General features: G+C 37.2%; 1 long non-coding RNA gene and 2 other non-coding genes across 3 annotated transcripts; all 3 read right to left on the bottom strand.

The window, feature by feature from the left end:
• Positions 1-963: 963 nt before the first annotated feature.
• LOC114484275 (uncharacterized) lies at positions 964-16,653 on the bottom strand. Its single transcript, XR_003676962.2, has 3 exons — positions 16,592-16,653; positions 1,368-1,574; positions 964-976 (listed from the first exon to the last, which is right to left on the bottom strand). It is a non-coding gene; the product is annotated as an uncharacterized lncRNA (long non-coding RNA).
• Positions 1,368-1,449, bottom strand: TRNAS-AGA (transfer RNA serine (anticodon AGA)). Its single transcript has one exon. It is a non-coding gene; the product is annotated as a tRNA-Ser (tRNA).
• On the bottom strand, positions 11,366-11,447 carry TRNAS-AGA (transfer RNA serine (anticodon AGA)). The gene has a single exon. It is a non-coding gene; the product is annotated as a tRNA-Ser (tRNA).
• Positions 16,654-16,675: the final 22 nt, after the last annotated feature.

The following is a 16,675-nucleotide window of genomic DNA, read 5'->3' as shown; positions in this document are numbered from 1 at the left end:
GCAAGGGTAGTACAGAGAATTTTCATAAATCTTTTACCTAGATTCTCCAAATGTTAACCATTTATCATATGTGCTTTATCTTGATAGATATAGACAGATTTACATATGTATAACTTTTTTCTTAACTATTGAGTGAATTTTAGACAACGTGTCCCTTTACCTTAAATACTTCATTATGTATTTTCTTAAAACATGGACCTTCTCCTTCCTAACCATAGAATAATTATAAAATCAGGGTTGAAACTCATTTAATCTACACACCTTGTTAATGTTTTTCCAATAGTGTGAATCCTTTATTTCAAGAAAAATACATTACATTCAGCTGATATGTCTCTTTAGTCCTTTAATCTGGATTGAGTTCCTCAATCTTGCTTTGTTTTTCATTTCATTTACATTTTGAAAAATCAGGTCAGATATTTTGTAGAATGCCCCCTCACTTTGAATTCATCTGTTGTTTCCTGAGAGTTAAATTCAGATAATGCGTTTTCAGCACGAATACCACACTAGTGAGGTTGTGTCCTGTGCATTACATCATATAGAGAGGCACATGATGTTGAATGTCCTAATACTTGAAATACTAACTATGATCAACTGATTAAGGAGGTATCTGACAAGTTTCTCCCCTGTCACGTTACGAGTTTCCTTTTGTGTTACTCATCACATGATTTATTCTGCTCGGTTCTTTTTCATTACATTTAGTTGTCTTGAAAACAATAAGTTAAAAGAAGAAGAAACTTAACATTTGAGTGGAAGAACAAGAATCGGTTGTCAGAGCCACAAAATTCAGAAAGATGACTTAAATATCCTGTCTGGGAACCGAGCCCCTGTATTGCAGGTAACAGACCAGCGCACACACCACTATACTAAAAAAAAAGCACCTAGCGAAGAGTACCTCTTGTTTCACCTGTATCACAGGCTCCTGGGCTGGGCCATCTACGAGATAATGTTGGTTTGCTTGCTGGTGTGACGATTCTTACTAGAATCATAAATAGAATATCTCAGATTTGACTCCCTGCAAACGGAGCAGTGAGTCAGGATTTCATGAAGTGTACTTTTCTAAGCGAGATATATTTTGTGTGTGTGTTCTCTCAAATAGGGCGTAATTCCGTGGACAAGAAAATCTGAGGTGGGGGTTTGAGCGTTTCGCTCAAAGAAAGGCTTGGGGTTGCTGTTGTTTTAATCATCGCAGGACAGGAGCTGCGTGCGTTTTGAGTGATGTCCGAGCCGGAGCGGGACAAGTTTAGTCTAGAAGCCTGCGTTATTGTGGTGAGAAACGGTTAGCGAGTTCCTTTCTGGGTAACTTCAGATTATCAAACTGATCAGTTGAAGAGGTTAAGTATAAATTTAGGGAGGAAAAAAAACCTTACCGTAGTCGGCAGGATTCGAACCTGCGCGGGGAGACCCCAACGGATTTCTAGTCCACCGCCTTAACCACTCGGCCACGACTACATCTGCCAAGCGAAAGTGGAGTGACAGGAATCACGTGGCAGGTACAAACACGTGTCCTTGGTGAGCTGAGCGGAAACGCTGAGGTGAAACGAGAATCAGGAAGAGAGGCCAACCTCGGACACCCCCTGGAATCAAGAACACCGGAATGAGATAGAGCCCTCACCGCGTGAGCATTAGCGTTACCAGCAAACTTCAAATAACACTCCGGGGCGCAGCCTCTGGGGAGCGTCTGCAATCCCCATGCACTGGCACCAAACCTAGCCCGTATCAAGGGAGAGTCAGGACCTAACCGTTTTCTAGTCCGGGATGTTCGGGCTTCCAAGGGCCTGCTCCGGGATGAAGGCCGCTGTGCCAAGTGGGTTCCAGGCAGAAAATTGCTTCCGCTGATTTGTGTCCCAGGTGGACCGCGCGAAAAATGACGTGGAAAGCTGCCTCGCCATGATATTGCTAAGGCTTTAGGCTCATAATCTGGTTTGATTTTTGACCGGCGCAGGGGCCATTTCTTTCTAAAGTTAACCGCAACAGGTTGTTGTGTTTTTGTTTTTCTCCTTATATTTCGACCTTAGTTTCTCAGTCACAATGTTTTCCCAAGTCCTGAAACTGATTTTTGTCTAGCCTGCTTAGGAGGTCTTAATCTAATTTTTAGAAGAAGACGGACGAGGACAAGGGGGAAGACAACGAAAGGCTGGAGGAGAAACCGAAGACAGAAGGATCTGTCAAGCGGTCCAAACAGAAGAGGCGGAGGGAGCAGAGTGGTGAAGAGAAGAGTGAAGCGGATGCGGGGATGAGGAGAGACTGTTTTTCACCGAAATAAAATCAACTCTAAGAAACCTCATGGTTTAATGGAAGGAAGGGAGTCTGCTCTGAGTATTAAGCCGAGTTTTGGGTAGAGAAGCCAGATTCCATATTTAGCTAAGCAGCCTATTATTTGAACTGTCTTTCCTATCAAAATGAAAATCACATAAACATTCTTCAAAAATCATGGCAAGTTATAACATAACTAATTGCAAATTTAAAGTAAAATATAAGTTGTGATAAAGATGTTGTCATATTTAGTCATATCACAGCGCTTTAATTTGGTCTACACATTTTTAACAAGCCTATAACATTGTAGGTAAATTCCTTTGGGACTCTAGTTTGAAGGGAGTTAAATACTGAAGAAATGAGAGAACGGTTCATGCTTTAAAAAAATCTGAGCCCCCCCCCAAATTGACTGCAATCAAGATGAACTGAATTTAATCATTTTCACTTACAATAAAATAGAGATCCTTGTAAGTTTCAACCTTGTTTATTTTTCTCTCCATTAATATGTATGGACTGAAAAAAAAAAGGATAGCCTGGCAGAATCGATTCAGATAAAAGAAGTGAATCTGAGTTCGGCTTCATGAAACAAAATCGTTCTACCCATTTTAGTCCCAAACTGGAAACAATCCAAAGTCCATCAGCAATAGAAAAGATAAATAATTGCTTTTGATACAAAGGAATAGTAGAGCAATGAGAATAAATGATTTCAACTGCACACAAATTGGGAGAATCTCACAACATAGTATTGGAGTGATGCCAGACATAAAGGCATACATAGCTCATTATTTTATTTATATATAGTTCAAAACAGGCAAAACAAATCTTTGGTGTTAGAAATCAGAAAGGTGATCGTTGAAAGCAGAGAAAGGCCATGAGAGGCGCTGTTGGAGATGCTGGGAATGGTTCTGTTTCTCATTCTGGGTGCTGTCTACATATGTGTTCACTTTGTGGAAATTTCTTGAGCCGTAAATTATGGGTTATGTACTTTTCCATTAATATTGTGTTATATTATATGTCAAAAATTAAGAAACAAAAACTCTCAAGCTATTTTAAGCAAAAGGGGGATTAATAAGAACACAGAAGCTTACAAAATTTTTGGCACAGAGGGATGAAGGGAGGTGCCAGCTCTAATTTACCCCTGCAGAAATGATTCCCAAAACAACCCTGCAGTAATAGTCTCCCAAAGAGGTTGCCATTGTCTACAATGAAGAAAATAGGAAATCAAAATGCTGCCGCTGGAATCGTTGATTTCAGGGGTCTATTGCCTGAACTGTAGTGCAGATATCTGTAGGCTTCTGCAACAGCAGTGTTCTCTCTAGGAAAGTTGCTCTCAAAATTTAGTATGAAAGCTATCCATCATGACAGAAAGCAAGTCAGCCAGGTCTTAATTTACAAAGGTGAGTGAGAGAAGACAAGGAGAGGCCAATGCCACTAAAGAGAGGTTTGATGTTACAGTTTCCCTAGAAACAGTTCCTCTAGAAACTACTCAGGGCCACAGGGGGAAGTACCAGTGTTGGTCAGGAGGCAGAAAAGAGCAAGAGGAAGGCACAAGTTACAGACTTTATTGGGATTTCCATAGGAAAGGAAAGGCAAGTCAGAGTAAACAGTTTAGGATTAGATCATTTTAATAATCCGGGGAGTTTGGAGGCATAGGGCCTGTCCCTAGTTATCTGGTACCTGGCCCTGGGCTTATTTAGGGCAGGAGAAATATTGGCTTGATGTGTGAGAGCTAGATAAATGAGGTGGTAGCAGGAAATGTAAACAACTCTGGTGGTTAATTTGGACCTGTGGTTAATGGGTAACAAATAGACAAACACAGAACAGTCAGAAAGCAATTTACCTTTCTAGGCAAGGTGCCAAATGTTGCTGCTGGTGTTGGTTTGGGGACCACACTTTGAGAATTCCATGTTCTGGAGTGTGCCATGCTCCTAGATGTGAATTAGCAAAACAACTGACGCCCCTCACCTGTGTTCCTCTGCAGACTATCCCAATTTATCCATGACAATGCTTGTTAGCACAAAACAACTGAATTAGAAGGTGCCTTATGTCCACCTTAGAAAAACTCCCAGAAAAAGCTTAAATCACACCTAGCTGCAAGGGAGCTAGGAAAATGTAGTTTTAACCTTCTAGCCTCTGTAGTACAGGAAGGTTCACTTGGGAGAGATGGAAATAGATGATTACTGGCCATCTACTATATCCTGTACAGACACTGAAGCGGAAATGTTCTGTCAAAAATGGAGGCTCTTCCCAGAGGATTAAAAATAATGTGTCAGTATTGCGCTGAGAGGGAGCTGATTGACACTGTCCTTGAAAGAGGACCCCCACAGTGACCAGCTTATCAGCCATCATCACAAGAGATACCACCCAGATTCCCACCATCTGATTTATTACCTATTGTCTTTTTTTCTTACTGATTTTAAGGAGTTCTGTATACAGTCTAGACATAAATCTTTTGTCAGATATACTTATTAAAAACATCTCCCACTCTGTGCCTTTTCACATTGTTAATGGTGTCTTTGGATGTACTGAAATTCTTAAGTTTAAAAAAGTCTAATTTACCTATCTTTTATGGTTATTGCTTTTTGTGCTTATTATACAGGAAATCCTTGGCAACCCAAAGTTCATGAAGATAGTCTCCTGTTTTCCTCTGTAAATTTTATTATTTTACCTTGCACATTTAGGGCTTTAATTCATCTTGAATTAATTTAGGGAATAGTTTACAGAAGAGGCCAATGTCCACATTGTTTTCCTTTGTATATCCAGTTGACCCAGAACCATCTTTTGAAAAATCTATCATTTTCCCCTTTGAGTTGCAGTGACACTTTGTTATATGTATGTGGTTTTGTATCAGCATATCTATTTTGTTCCAATGATCTCTTTCTTTACCTTTACATAAATAGTATATTTTATTAATCACCATAGCTTTAGAATAAGTCTTGTTATGTGGTAGTAAAAGTCCTCCAGATTTGTTCTTCCTTTGCAAGATTTCCTTTACTATTCTAGGTCCTTTCCACCTGCACATATATTTTAGAAACAGTTTGTCAATTCTATCAGAAGTACTCTTTGAGCATTTTATTTCAAATACATTGAATCTGAGCCTTTCAATCAATGAATATGATGTATCTTTTCATTTATTTAGGTATTACTAAAAATTCTCTGCACAGTGATTTGGAGTTTTTAATATAGCACTCTTACACAATTTTATTACATTTATTATTGTATTTATTATTAGGATATTGGTAGTTTTCTTTGCTATTGTAAATGACAAAAAAGTTGTCTATTTTTGCCAGTATATATGAATACAACATATATTTGAATATGGGGTTTTGTATCCAGTAAATTTGCTATTTTTACTTATTAATTCTAATAATTTGTATATCTGGGGGGATTTTCCAAGCACCTAATGATATCATCTGCAAATGATGACAGTCCTATTTCTTCATTTCCAATCTTAATATCTTTTAATTCTTTGTCTTATTTTATTTCATGGCCTAAGACCCCCAATACAATGTTGAATAGCAGTGGTGATAGTGGTCCTGATTGTCCTGGTCCCAGTAACTGGGAGAAAGTGTCAAATATTTACCATAATTAGGATGATAGATGTAGGATTTTGTATATATGCATCATGGGATTAAGAAATCTCCTTTCTATTCGTAGACTGCTGGAAATTTTTAATGATTGGCATTTAATTTTTTCAAATGTTTTTCTTGCATCTACTAATATGATCTTTTGTTTTTTCTCTTACATTTTGTAATAAATTTAAAGTGATTGATTTTTTATATATAAAACAAATTTCATATTACTAAAACAAGCATTACCTTTTCACTTTGACTCTTCTCTCTATATATTACTGGATCTGATGGCTATTATTTTGTTTAGTGGTTTTGCATCTAGAATGTTTAACACAAAGTTTGACCTGCACTTTCCTCTCTAGTAACATCCTTGTCAGATTTTAGTATGAAGATTTTGCCGGCCTCATAAAAAGAGTTGGGAATTAAGTTAATTTAAGTGAAAATGAGGCTGTTAAAATGGGCACTTATTTAGCCTGACTAGTATCCTTATAAGAAGAGGAAATTTGGGCACACAAAGAGATGCCAGGGATAAGCAAGCACAGAGGAAAGACCAGGTGAGGATACAGAGAGAAGGTCACTATCTGCAAGCCAAGGGAAGAGGCCTCAGGAGAAACCAAACCTGTGGACACCTTGATCTTGGACTTCCAGCCTCCAGAACTGTGAGAAAATTAATTTCTGTTGCTTAAGCCACTTGATCTGTGGTATTCTGTCATGGCAACCATAGTAAACTAATAAAGAAGGTAATTATAATTTTTAAGTTCTTTAATGAACTTCAGACTATTTAAACTTTTCATTTCTTCTTGTGTCTGCTGTGGTAAGTTGTGTTTATATAGAAACCTGTAATTTATCTTCTATTGTCAAAGTTATTCCCCCAAACTATTCATTTTATCCTCTGACTCTAATTTGATATCAGTAAGATCTTTAACGTTGTCCTCTTTTTATCCTTGTTATTTTTTCTTTGTTTCTTGAAAAAAAATCAGTCAATTTGGGGTAGCAATTTTACTAACAAGCGAATTTTTGCTTTGTTGATTTTGTCTATTTTTCCTTTTTCAGTGATTACAGCTCTTATTATCTCTTTCCTTCTAACTTTTAGAGTTTAATTTTTTAAACTCTAAAACCTAGCTATATTTTTAAGCTAGGTTCTTGAGATGAAAGCTTAGATCATTAAATTTCAATTTTCCCTCTTTTTAGTATGTGAATCTGGAGCTAAAAATTCGACTTTAAGCACTGTTTTGGCTTCATGTCACAAGTTGTGATATGTCTTATTTTCATTATCATTCAGTTAAAAATATTGTATAGTTTTAAAAACCTTATTTGACCCATGGGTTTATTTAGCACTGTATTACTTAATATTGCAACATTTAGGAATTTTCTATTTATCTATGCTATTGATATTGATTTTTATTTAGTTGTACTGTGCTCAGAGAACATATTCTGTGTGATCTCAATCTTCTGAAATTTGTTGACACCTGCATTATACTTAGCATTTGGTGATTTTGTTAAATGTTTCATGTATACCTCAAAAACAGAGATATTCTTCAGTTGGGTATAGTATTAATCCTATTGCTTAAAATTTTCTGACTAAATTTTTGCCTGTTTGTTGCAGTAGTTATTTCTATAGAAGTGTTAAAATATTCAACTATAATTATGGATTTTTGTATTTCTCCATTTAGCTCTGCCAATCTTTTGTTTCCTATACTTTGAAGCTGTTATTATGTGCATATAAACTTGTTATATCTTTTTACTAAATTGACCCTGGAGGTTAAGAAATAGCCTCATTATTTCTAGTAATGCTACTTTCTTGAGAGTCTACAAATACCACATTATCACTAAAATGGTTCTGGTCTGTCTTTTTTGGTTACTTGTTCTGATATGTCTTGTACATTCTTTTACTTTAATCCTTTTTTTTTTTTAAACCAATATGTTAAACTGTATGCCATATAAAGAACATGTAGTTCAGGGTAAATTTTTTCCAGTGTGACAATCTTCCTTTTTTAATTGAAATATTTAGTCTACTTACATTCAAGATAAATATTTATTTAGTTAAGTTTAAGTCTACCATCTTGCTCTTCTTTTAATTTTGCCAGTATGTTCTTGTTCTCTAATTCTGCTTTCTTAACCCCTTTTAGATTGAAAGTATTTATATTATTTTACTTCTCTTTGGATTGATTTTTACTTATATTTTTATTTTATTAAATTTACTTTTATTATATTTACTCTTAAACAGTTGTTGTTTTTGATGCTATTGAAATGGAAACTTTAAATTTTTAATTTCCAATTGTTTGTTGTTGGTACATATTAACACATTTGATATGTCGTATACTGACCATGAAACCAGCTACTATGTTAATTCACCTATTAATTCCAATTTTCAAATCCTTTATTTTTCTTTAACCAAAGAATACCTTTTATTATGTCTTGTAATGCACAGCTGCAAGTGAGGAATTCTCCTTACTTTTGTTTGAGTTAAACCATCCTTACTTTGCTTTAATTTTTCTCATTTTCTAAATTTAGGTGTAATTTGCATACTGAAGAGACCACAAATCTTAATTATACAGTTTGATGAATTTTTACTTATGCATATACTTGTGTAATAATCACCATGATCAAGATATAGAATATTTTCTATTCTCTGAAAGGGTTTCTGTAAGATTGATATTATTTATCTCTTATTTGTACAGAAGAATTCACAAGAGATTCTACCTGGGCCTGGAGGTTTATAGGAGTGACTTTTTAAATTATGGATTTAATTTTTTAATAGGCATGAGACAATTCAGATTTCCTATTGCTTTCTGTGTCCCTTGTGGTATACTGTATTTTTCAAAGAATGCATCCATTTTATTAACTGCTTCATGTATATTGACATAAAGATGTTTATGATACCATTCTTGTTTTTAAAATATATCTAGGATATATATGAATATCAGCTATTTCCTTCCTGTTGTGGTATTTTGTGTTTTAACTTACACTTTTTTTAAATTAGTTATTCTTGTTTGGGGTTTATCTATTTCATCAATTTTTTCAAAGAACCAACCTTTTACTTTGTTGATTTTCTCTGATGTATTGTCTGCTTTCCATTTATTGATTTCTGCACTTATTTTAATAGTTCCTTCTACTTTTTGCATTTAAGTTCCCAGTTTTTTTATAGCTTCTTGAGTTAGATCACTGACTTCCAACCTTTCCCTTGTTCTAATACATGCAACTAAAGACAAAAATTTCCCTCTAAAAATAGCTTTAGCTACATTAGACAAATTATGATGTGTCATATTTTCATTATCATTCAGCTCAAAGTATTTTAAAACTTCTATTGTGTTTTCTTCATTGATCCATGGATTATATAGACATGTATTGCTTTCCTTCCAAACATTCAGAGTTTTCTGGTAGTCTTTCTGCAATATACAAAGATTGAGCCTTTGTTATGGTAGGTCTATTTAGTTTTTCTTTACTCTGAAGACATAGCCCTTGCTCTTCTTGTTTGGTCCTTACAGCTGGGTTTGTCACTTACTGCTTAAGAGGTATGCTTCTGAAGTCTCAAATGACAGCTGATAGTGTTAATCGGGTTCCCTCCAACTGGGAAAGGTATGAACCTCTGTTTATCCAGAACTAAGCAGCTGCTGAATCTCTACAGATCATTAGCCATCCAGCTGCTCTTTCCTACAGAGTTTTGGAACATCTTCCTGTGTGTGTGCAATTTAGGAATTAGCCAATGCTGTAAGGAGAATTTATACATGGAAATTTGAGCTCCTTCTCTGTGGTTCCCTCATTATCTGAATTTTGACCCTCAGGTCCTATGGATTTTGGTAGCCAAACACTGACGAGTGTCTCCTCAGTCCAGGGCAACTGCTTCTTTCCACTTGGAGTCTATTCTAAAATGCTGCAAAATAGAACATGTCCCTCGAGGGCAAGCTCTTGTGCAACTCATATCATGTGTTTCCCTTCTCTCAAGGATGTGGCCCTTCAAGCCCTGCCTGTGTTGATTGCTCATCCATGCCTTTAAGTTCTTATCTATGATCAACCATTTTTTCCTCTGTAAAAAATAAAAAAGAATATTTTGTCTATGATGAAAAGAAGTAATAGTTAGAGACAAGTGAGATTCAATGTTAGTTGAAAAGGAATGGACTTTGATCACTCAACTGTGCAATAGAATTACTGAAGAAATAATCTAGTGTCTGGCAGTGCTGCATAATAATATTAACTTAAATTCGACTACCAAAATTTGATAAAATGTTAAAAATTAATTCTAAATTAAAATTTCAAATTTATTCTTATATTTTGGAAGGATGTTCCTTCATTAAAAAGAAAAGCTGTTTGGCTTTGAACATGGCCCACAAAAATACTGATTTTAAGACTCATCCATTCAGCAATTGGTCCAAAGTATGTATCATGTTTTGAGTGAACATCTGATTCTAACCTTATTCATTATTATAAAGGAGCATAGAATAATTTGGATTATGGCCACACCTTCCCATCATACATGTTATTGCTGTACCATCTTATTTTCATATCCCAAAATGTAGTCATTATTGAACAATACTGTTTTAGGCATGCACTTTCTATTTAGCTTTTCTCATGTGTTATGAATTTTCTTGCTCACTGTAGCAGTCTGCATCCCATTCCTTCATCAATTCTAAACTCTTATTCATTAATTTACTTCTTATCTCTATTATATCTATGGTTCAAATTGCATATCTCTTCTTTTAAATGTCAATGAATATATTTTTCATTTATAGTTTTATTAGTCTTTTTTCTTTTAACTTTTTATTTTAAAATAATTTAATTTTGAAATAATTTCAGACTGACAGAAAAGTTACAAGAATACAGAGAATTCCTGACTATCCCAGTCCCCAAATGTTAGCATATTTAGCATATTACTGCATTTTCTTTTCCTTTTCTCTCTGTCATGTACATGAGAGAAAAGTACACACACACATATATATGCTTTTAAAATATATACTCTTAAATGTGTATATATGCATATATTTTAAAGTACATATGTACACATAATAGTATATATTTACATCACATCAAGATGTAATCTTCACTTGTCACTAAACCGGCTGGATCACTTTGTAATTGTGGAGAGGCCATCCTCTCTTCATGTTACTTCCTGAACCCCAGTCCTTGGTGGTTAACTAGAAGAGAGACAATGGCCAACGTGTAGCGGAATTGAACCATGGTCTCCAGCATGACAGGTAGAGATATACACTACTGCACTAATGTGGAAAACACAGTATGCTACTCTGGAGGAATCTCCATACAGTTGCTCACTGTTGTCTTTATTACGTCACTGTGCAGGCTACGTTTCCTGCTATCAAGCATACATTATGCGATTCAGTGTCCGAGCCGAAACTGTCCAAGTCTAGCCTTGAGTCCACTCCAGTCCGTCTCTCACTTCCCAGAACAGGCAGCACAGTGGGGCGGACGGCGGTGGCGCTATGTGAGAACCTTACGGTAAAAGACAAAAAGGAACCAGCGCCCCAGTTCCTATCTAAACCCATACGTTCAGGTGATAACCTTCGTATTTCGCTCGCCAAAGCCAACGTAGTCGGCAGGATTCGAACCTGCGCGGGGAAACCCCAATGGATTTCTAGTCCATCGCCTTAACCACTCGGCCACGACTACTCATACAATTATAGATGCTGTTAAATCCTTAAATAGAAATTTCACTGGCTGATGTAAGGTAAGGGCAAAAAGGGAAGAAAGGATAAAAATGAGCTGGAGTGCAAGAAAACGCAGTCTGCAAATTGGATAGAAACCCTCAGGTGAAGTGCAAGTTTGGCATGGAGGTCAACCTCGCTGGGCAACTGCGGGAGTCGAAAGCACTAAAAGGGGGTGTCCTCACCGCATCAGCAATAGGTTTTCCAGACAACTTGAGGCCTCTGTAATGTCCTCACCTGGAACCAAACTAACCTCCCAACGAAGTGGAATCAGACTGTCATCCTAGTTTTAGGCCTGATGCGTGTAGCTTTTGTTTGGAACTTTCAGGCACTGAAGCTCCTTGAAGAGCTAGTGGCTAGTGGCTTTCAGAGAGGAACTTAGTTCGATGACTTGCGTCCTGAGTAAAGGGCGAGGGAAATGATGCAGAAAAGCCTCCTTGCATCCCCTTGCTCTGGTGTCCCCAAGTGCCTAGCCCACATCAATCCTAAGGGAACATAAATCCCATTGTGTTTGCACTGTGCTTTGCATTTCACAGTGTGTTTCCACGCTCCTGTCACGTTAAGAACAAAATTTATAGATGGTTCGTGAGTTCCTGTCGCCCCTGGAACCTGACTACCTTCTAAAAGGAAGATCCTAGTTTGATTTTTGGCCAAGACAGGAGTTCATGTTCTCGAAATTTAACCAACGCAAATGTTTCCTTTCCCCATTCTTACTTTTCCATCTGAGTCAAAACTGAGGGTCACGTGTTTTCCTGAGCCTGTCCAGTGCAAACATTACTGTAATTGGCTTTTGTCTACTTCTTGGTATTATTTACTAATGATTTAAGAAAAGAGGAAGACGATCACAAACAGAGAAATTACGTTGCCTAAACAGAGAAGTGAGGAAGAGGGACGAGAAGGGAGAGGGAGAAGGAGAGGTAGAGAAGAGAGTGAGATGAAGAGAGAGAGACGTAAGATGTCCAGTGGTTTTATGGGAGACGACCTGCTCTGACAGGATAGGCATGAAGCAGTTTTGATAGAAATTATGCTATAAAAGATTGCTGTCCATAATTTATACATATCACTTTATCTGATGTATAGATTTTTATCAAGCATATATATATTTTTTTCCTGAAGTCATTTGGAACGCTAGTTTTGCCTGAAGTTACATACCACAGAAAACCTTTTGTGCTTAAAAAATATATACAGGTACTTCCCTGGTTGCGCAGTGGTTGGGAATCCGCCTGCCAGTGCAGGGGACACGGGTTCGAGCCCTGGTCCGGGCAGATCCCACATGCCGCGGAGGAAATGGGCCCATGCACCACAACTACTGGGCCTGCGCTCTGGAGCCCGTGAGCCACAACTACTGAGCCTGAGTGCCACAACTATTGAAGCCCACGCGCCTGGAGCCCGTGCACTGCAGCGAGAGGCCACCCAATGAGAAGCCCGGGAACCGCAACAAAGAGTGGCCCTCGCTCGCCGCAACTAGAGAAAAGCCCGCGCGCAGCAACAAAGACCCAAGGCAGCCAAAAATAAAAATAAATAAATAAATTTTATATATGCATATATATATTATATATATATATATATATACAAAACAGAAAGCAATTAGTGATGCATTTGAACCAAAATTATTTATCAACAGGTGTTTGTTTTAGGGTAACAGGGAACAAGGACTGGACACAGCTGCAACTTCTACTGCACTGAAAAAAATTTTAAACATATCAGAATGGATCTCAGTAAAGGAAGAGGCAGGGTTGAGTTGTAAGAAACACAAAGTAGTCTAGTTATTATTTTAGGCTGAAACTGGAAACAACCCAAATGTCCATCTACAGAAGAAAAGACATATTGAGAGGTTTTCCCAATGTAATACCACACCACGAGAGTGAATGAATTACAAGTACACACAACCAAATGGATTAAATCTCACTAACTAATATTGAGTGGAAAAAGCCAGACAAAAAACACATATTATAGTGCATTCCAACTTCTGAAAGTTCAAAAACAGGTGAAATTAATGTTCCTTGTACAGTAGAAATCAGGGTAATGATTACCCTTGGTAGGTAGTGACTGGGAGGTCCCACTACCCTTGGAAGAAGTTTCTGGGATTCTGATAATGATTTTGGTTCTCAAATTGGGTGCTGGGTACATGGGTGTGTTTGCTTTGTGTAAATGCATTGAGTGGTTCGCTTTCATATGTTTTTTGTGTGTATCTGTTAAGCTGTGGTAAATATTTTTCTTTTAAAAAATTATTCATCAATATGATGCAATACTTTTGCTGCCATTAAAAGGCATGTAATGCATGAATATTTATTGATGACATACTAAGATATTCATTATGTATTTCTTGAGTAAAAAAATCTGGTTATTACCAAAATTATGGCCATTGTGCAAAAAGATACATGATTAAGGTAGGGTTGTATCTTAAATTATTAAACTATGCGTTTTCTGTGAATTTCCATCCTTTTCTGTTCTCTATTTGGTAACCTGAGTTACTTAAATGAGTTGATTCAAATAAAGTACCTAGAGCTAGGAACCAAGTAAAAACTCAAGAAATTTAGGCTTTTATTCACTAGATTATACCTTATATGCAGAGAGTGTTTCTTATTAGTGTTTGGCACATAGTAGGTACTCAATATTTTGCATATACACTCAGGGAGTATCTATATGCTGCTTGCTATGGTTGCTTACTTTTTTAATGTGTACACCCAGTTGCTAAAACTACAAAGAGAAGTCACTGAGGACAGAAATTTTACATATATATACGTTTTTTCGATACATATGTATTTCAATTTGTATCCAAAGCCTCGTTTGTATAAGGTGTAGCTGAAAATTTTCCAAACCATCAAAAAATCGCTCCTTTTGCTTAACAGTTCTTTTCTCAATTTGTCTCTCTCCTCACATATTTTGCTATAAATAGCACACAGAAACCAGGATGCACTTTCCACTCTGCTTGGAAATCTCCTCAGCTAAATATTCAAGTTCATTACTTACAAGTTGTTTTTCACCCAACTGCAGAACACAATTCAGCCAAGTTCTGCCACTTTACAACAAGAATCAGTTTTCTTCCAGTTTCTAACTACACATCCCTCATTTCCTGCTGAGACCTTAACAGAAGCACCTTTAACATTTATATATTTTTTAAATTAATACACTTTAAAAAAAGTTTTAGGTTTACAGAAAAACCCCATATACTCTCACCACTGCCCCTCCCCCTAGTTTTCCCTATTAACATTCTTGCATTAGTATGGTGCATTTGTTACAACTGACGAGCAAATATTGATAAATTATTATTGACTAAAGACCATAGTTTATATTAAGGGTTCACTCTGTGTGTCTGACATTCTATGGGGTTTGACAAATGTATAATGACATAGAGCCACCATTACAATATCATACAAAATAATTTCACTGCCCTAAAAATCCCCTGTGCTACAACCATTCATCCCTCCTTCCCTTCCCCAAACCCCGAGCAACCACTGATCTTTGCTGTCTCCATAGTTTTGACTTTTCCAGAATGTTATATAGTTCGAATCGTACAGTATGTAGCCTTTTCACATTAGCTTCTTTCACTCAGCAATTTGCATTTAATGTTCCTTTGTGGGTGTTTTTGGTAGCTTGATTGTTCATTTCCTTTCATTGCTGAATAATATTACATTGTATGGATGTACCGCAGTTTAGCCATTCGCCTACTGAAGAACATCTTGGTTGCTTCCAAGTTTCGGCAATTAGGTTTTCGTGTGCGCATAAGTTTTCAACTCATTTAGGTAAATACCAAGGAGTACAATTGCTGGATCATATTGTAGGAGTGTGCTTAGTTTCGAAAGAAACTGCCAAACTGTCCTCTAAAGTAGCTGTACCATCTTGCACTCCCACTAGCAATGAATGAGAGATGCATTCTTTCTTAAACTTAGGAAATTGTTCATCTCTTTACTAGGGATTCTAGTGTTAAAGATTAAAAGTGGGAGCTTGGGACCAAAGTACTACATTCAAGTCTTAGCTCCCCCATTTATTGGTTATGTCACCTTGGGCAGGTTACTCAACTCATCTGTGCCTTAGTTTCCTTTGTAGTAAAGAAGGAATAATAATGAACAACTTCATTAGATTGTTTTAAGAATTAAATAAGTCAGGTGTAAAGCACTTAGAACACTGCCTGGCACATGGAAAGTGTTAAATGATAGCTGATTTCATGTGGTCTCTCCTTCCTGATGGGCAATCATCCACATGTTGGCTTTCCATCCTCAGTCCTTTATATCTATCTATCACTTTCTTCTATTTCATTCAACTTTTTCTTTTGAACCATGCAGCTTTAAAAGAATATCCTAAACATAACCGATTCACTTTTCCATAGCATTAATTAAATTCTTCTCCAGTACGATTTTAGTTATGTTCCTGCATTTTAAATATGCTTGCATGTGTTTTAATCCCTTTTCATCTAGTGTTTTTATTTCAGTCTGTTCTCTCACAGCTTTCATTCCTGTTTCACTTAGGCCATGTCTTCCTGATTTCCAAGTTTAGTGTTTTGTCAGTCAACAGGCTGAGTGACTTGACCTTAGCCCCACTATACAAATATGGAGATGCACTGAAGCACAGTAAAGTGCTTGGGCCACACATTTAAAAATACAGAAACCAACCTATTTCTGTTGGATTCTTTTCTCCCAAGAACACACCGACAGACTGGCGTTGGGCTCCATTTGAAAGTCGTGGGTGAGCGTCAATATAATGTGTCACGACCAGAATTTTTTAAACAAATGGATAGAACACTAAATACAATGCAGGACAGGTAATAAAGGCAAGTTATGCATTGAGAAATACTTGTTTGCGTTTTTGTGTTTTTTTTTTTGCGATACGCGGGCCTCTCACTGTTGTGGCCTCTCCCGTTGCGGAGCACAGGCTCCGGACTCGCAGGCTCAGCGGCCATGGCTCACAGGCCCAGCCGCTCCGCGGCACGTGGGATCCTCCCGGACCGGGGCACGAACCCGTGTCCCCTGCATCGGCAGGCGGACTCTCAACCACTGCGCCACCAGGGAAGGCCCGCATTTTTTAATTATATATGTGTGTAAATGTGTATTCTTAAAATCAGTCCGGTCACACACGCTTGCGAGTCACCGCTCTAACGCATACTTTTACCTGAGACGTGTACGAACAAACGACTAGCAGGTAGAACACTCGTCCCCGCTCCACTGGATCTCATACGTTGGTTGGGGCCTCTGG

The sequence above is a fragment of the Physeter macrocephalus genome, chromosome 18 (assembly GCF_002837175.3).
Source record: "Physeter macrocephalus isolate SW-GA chromosome 18, ASM283717v5, whole genome shotgun sequence".
In the NCBI taxonomy this organism is placed as follows: Eukaryota; Metazoa; Chordata; class Mammalia; order Artiodactyla; family Physeteridae; genus Physeter; species Physeter macrocephalus.
The sequence above is the reverse complement of the archived record's forward strand: the minus strand, read 5'-3'. Positions and strand labels throughout refer to the sequence as shown.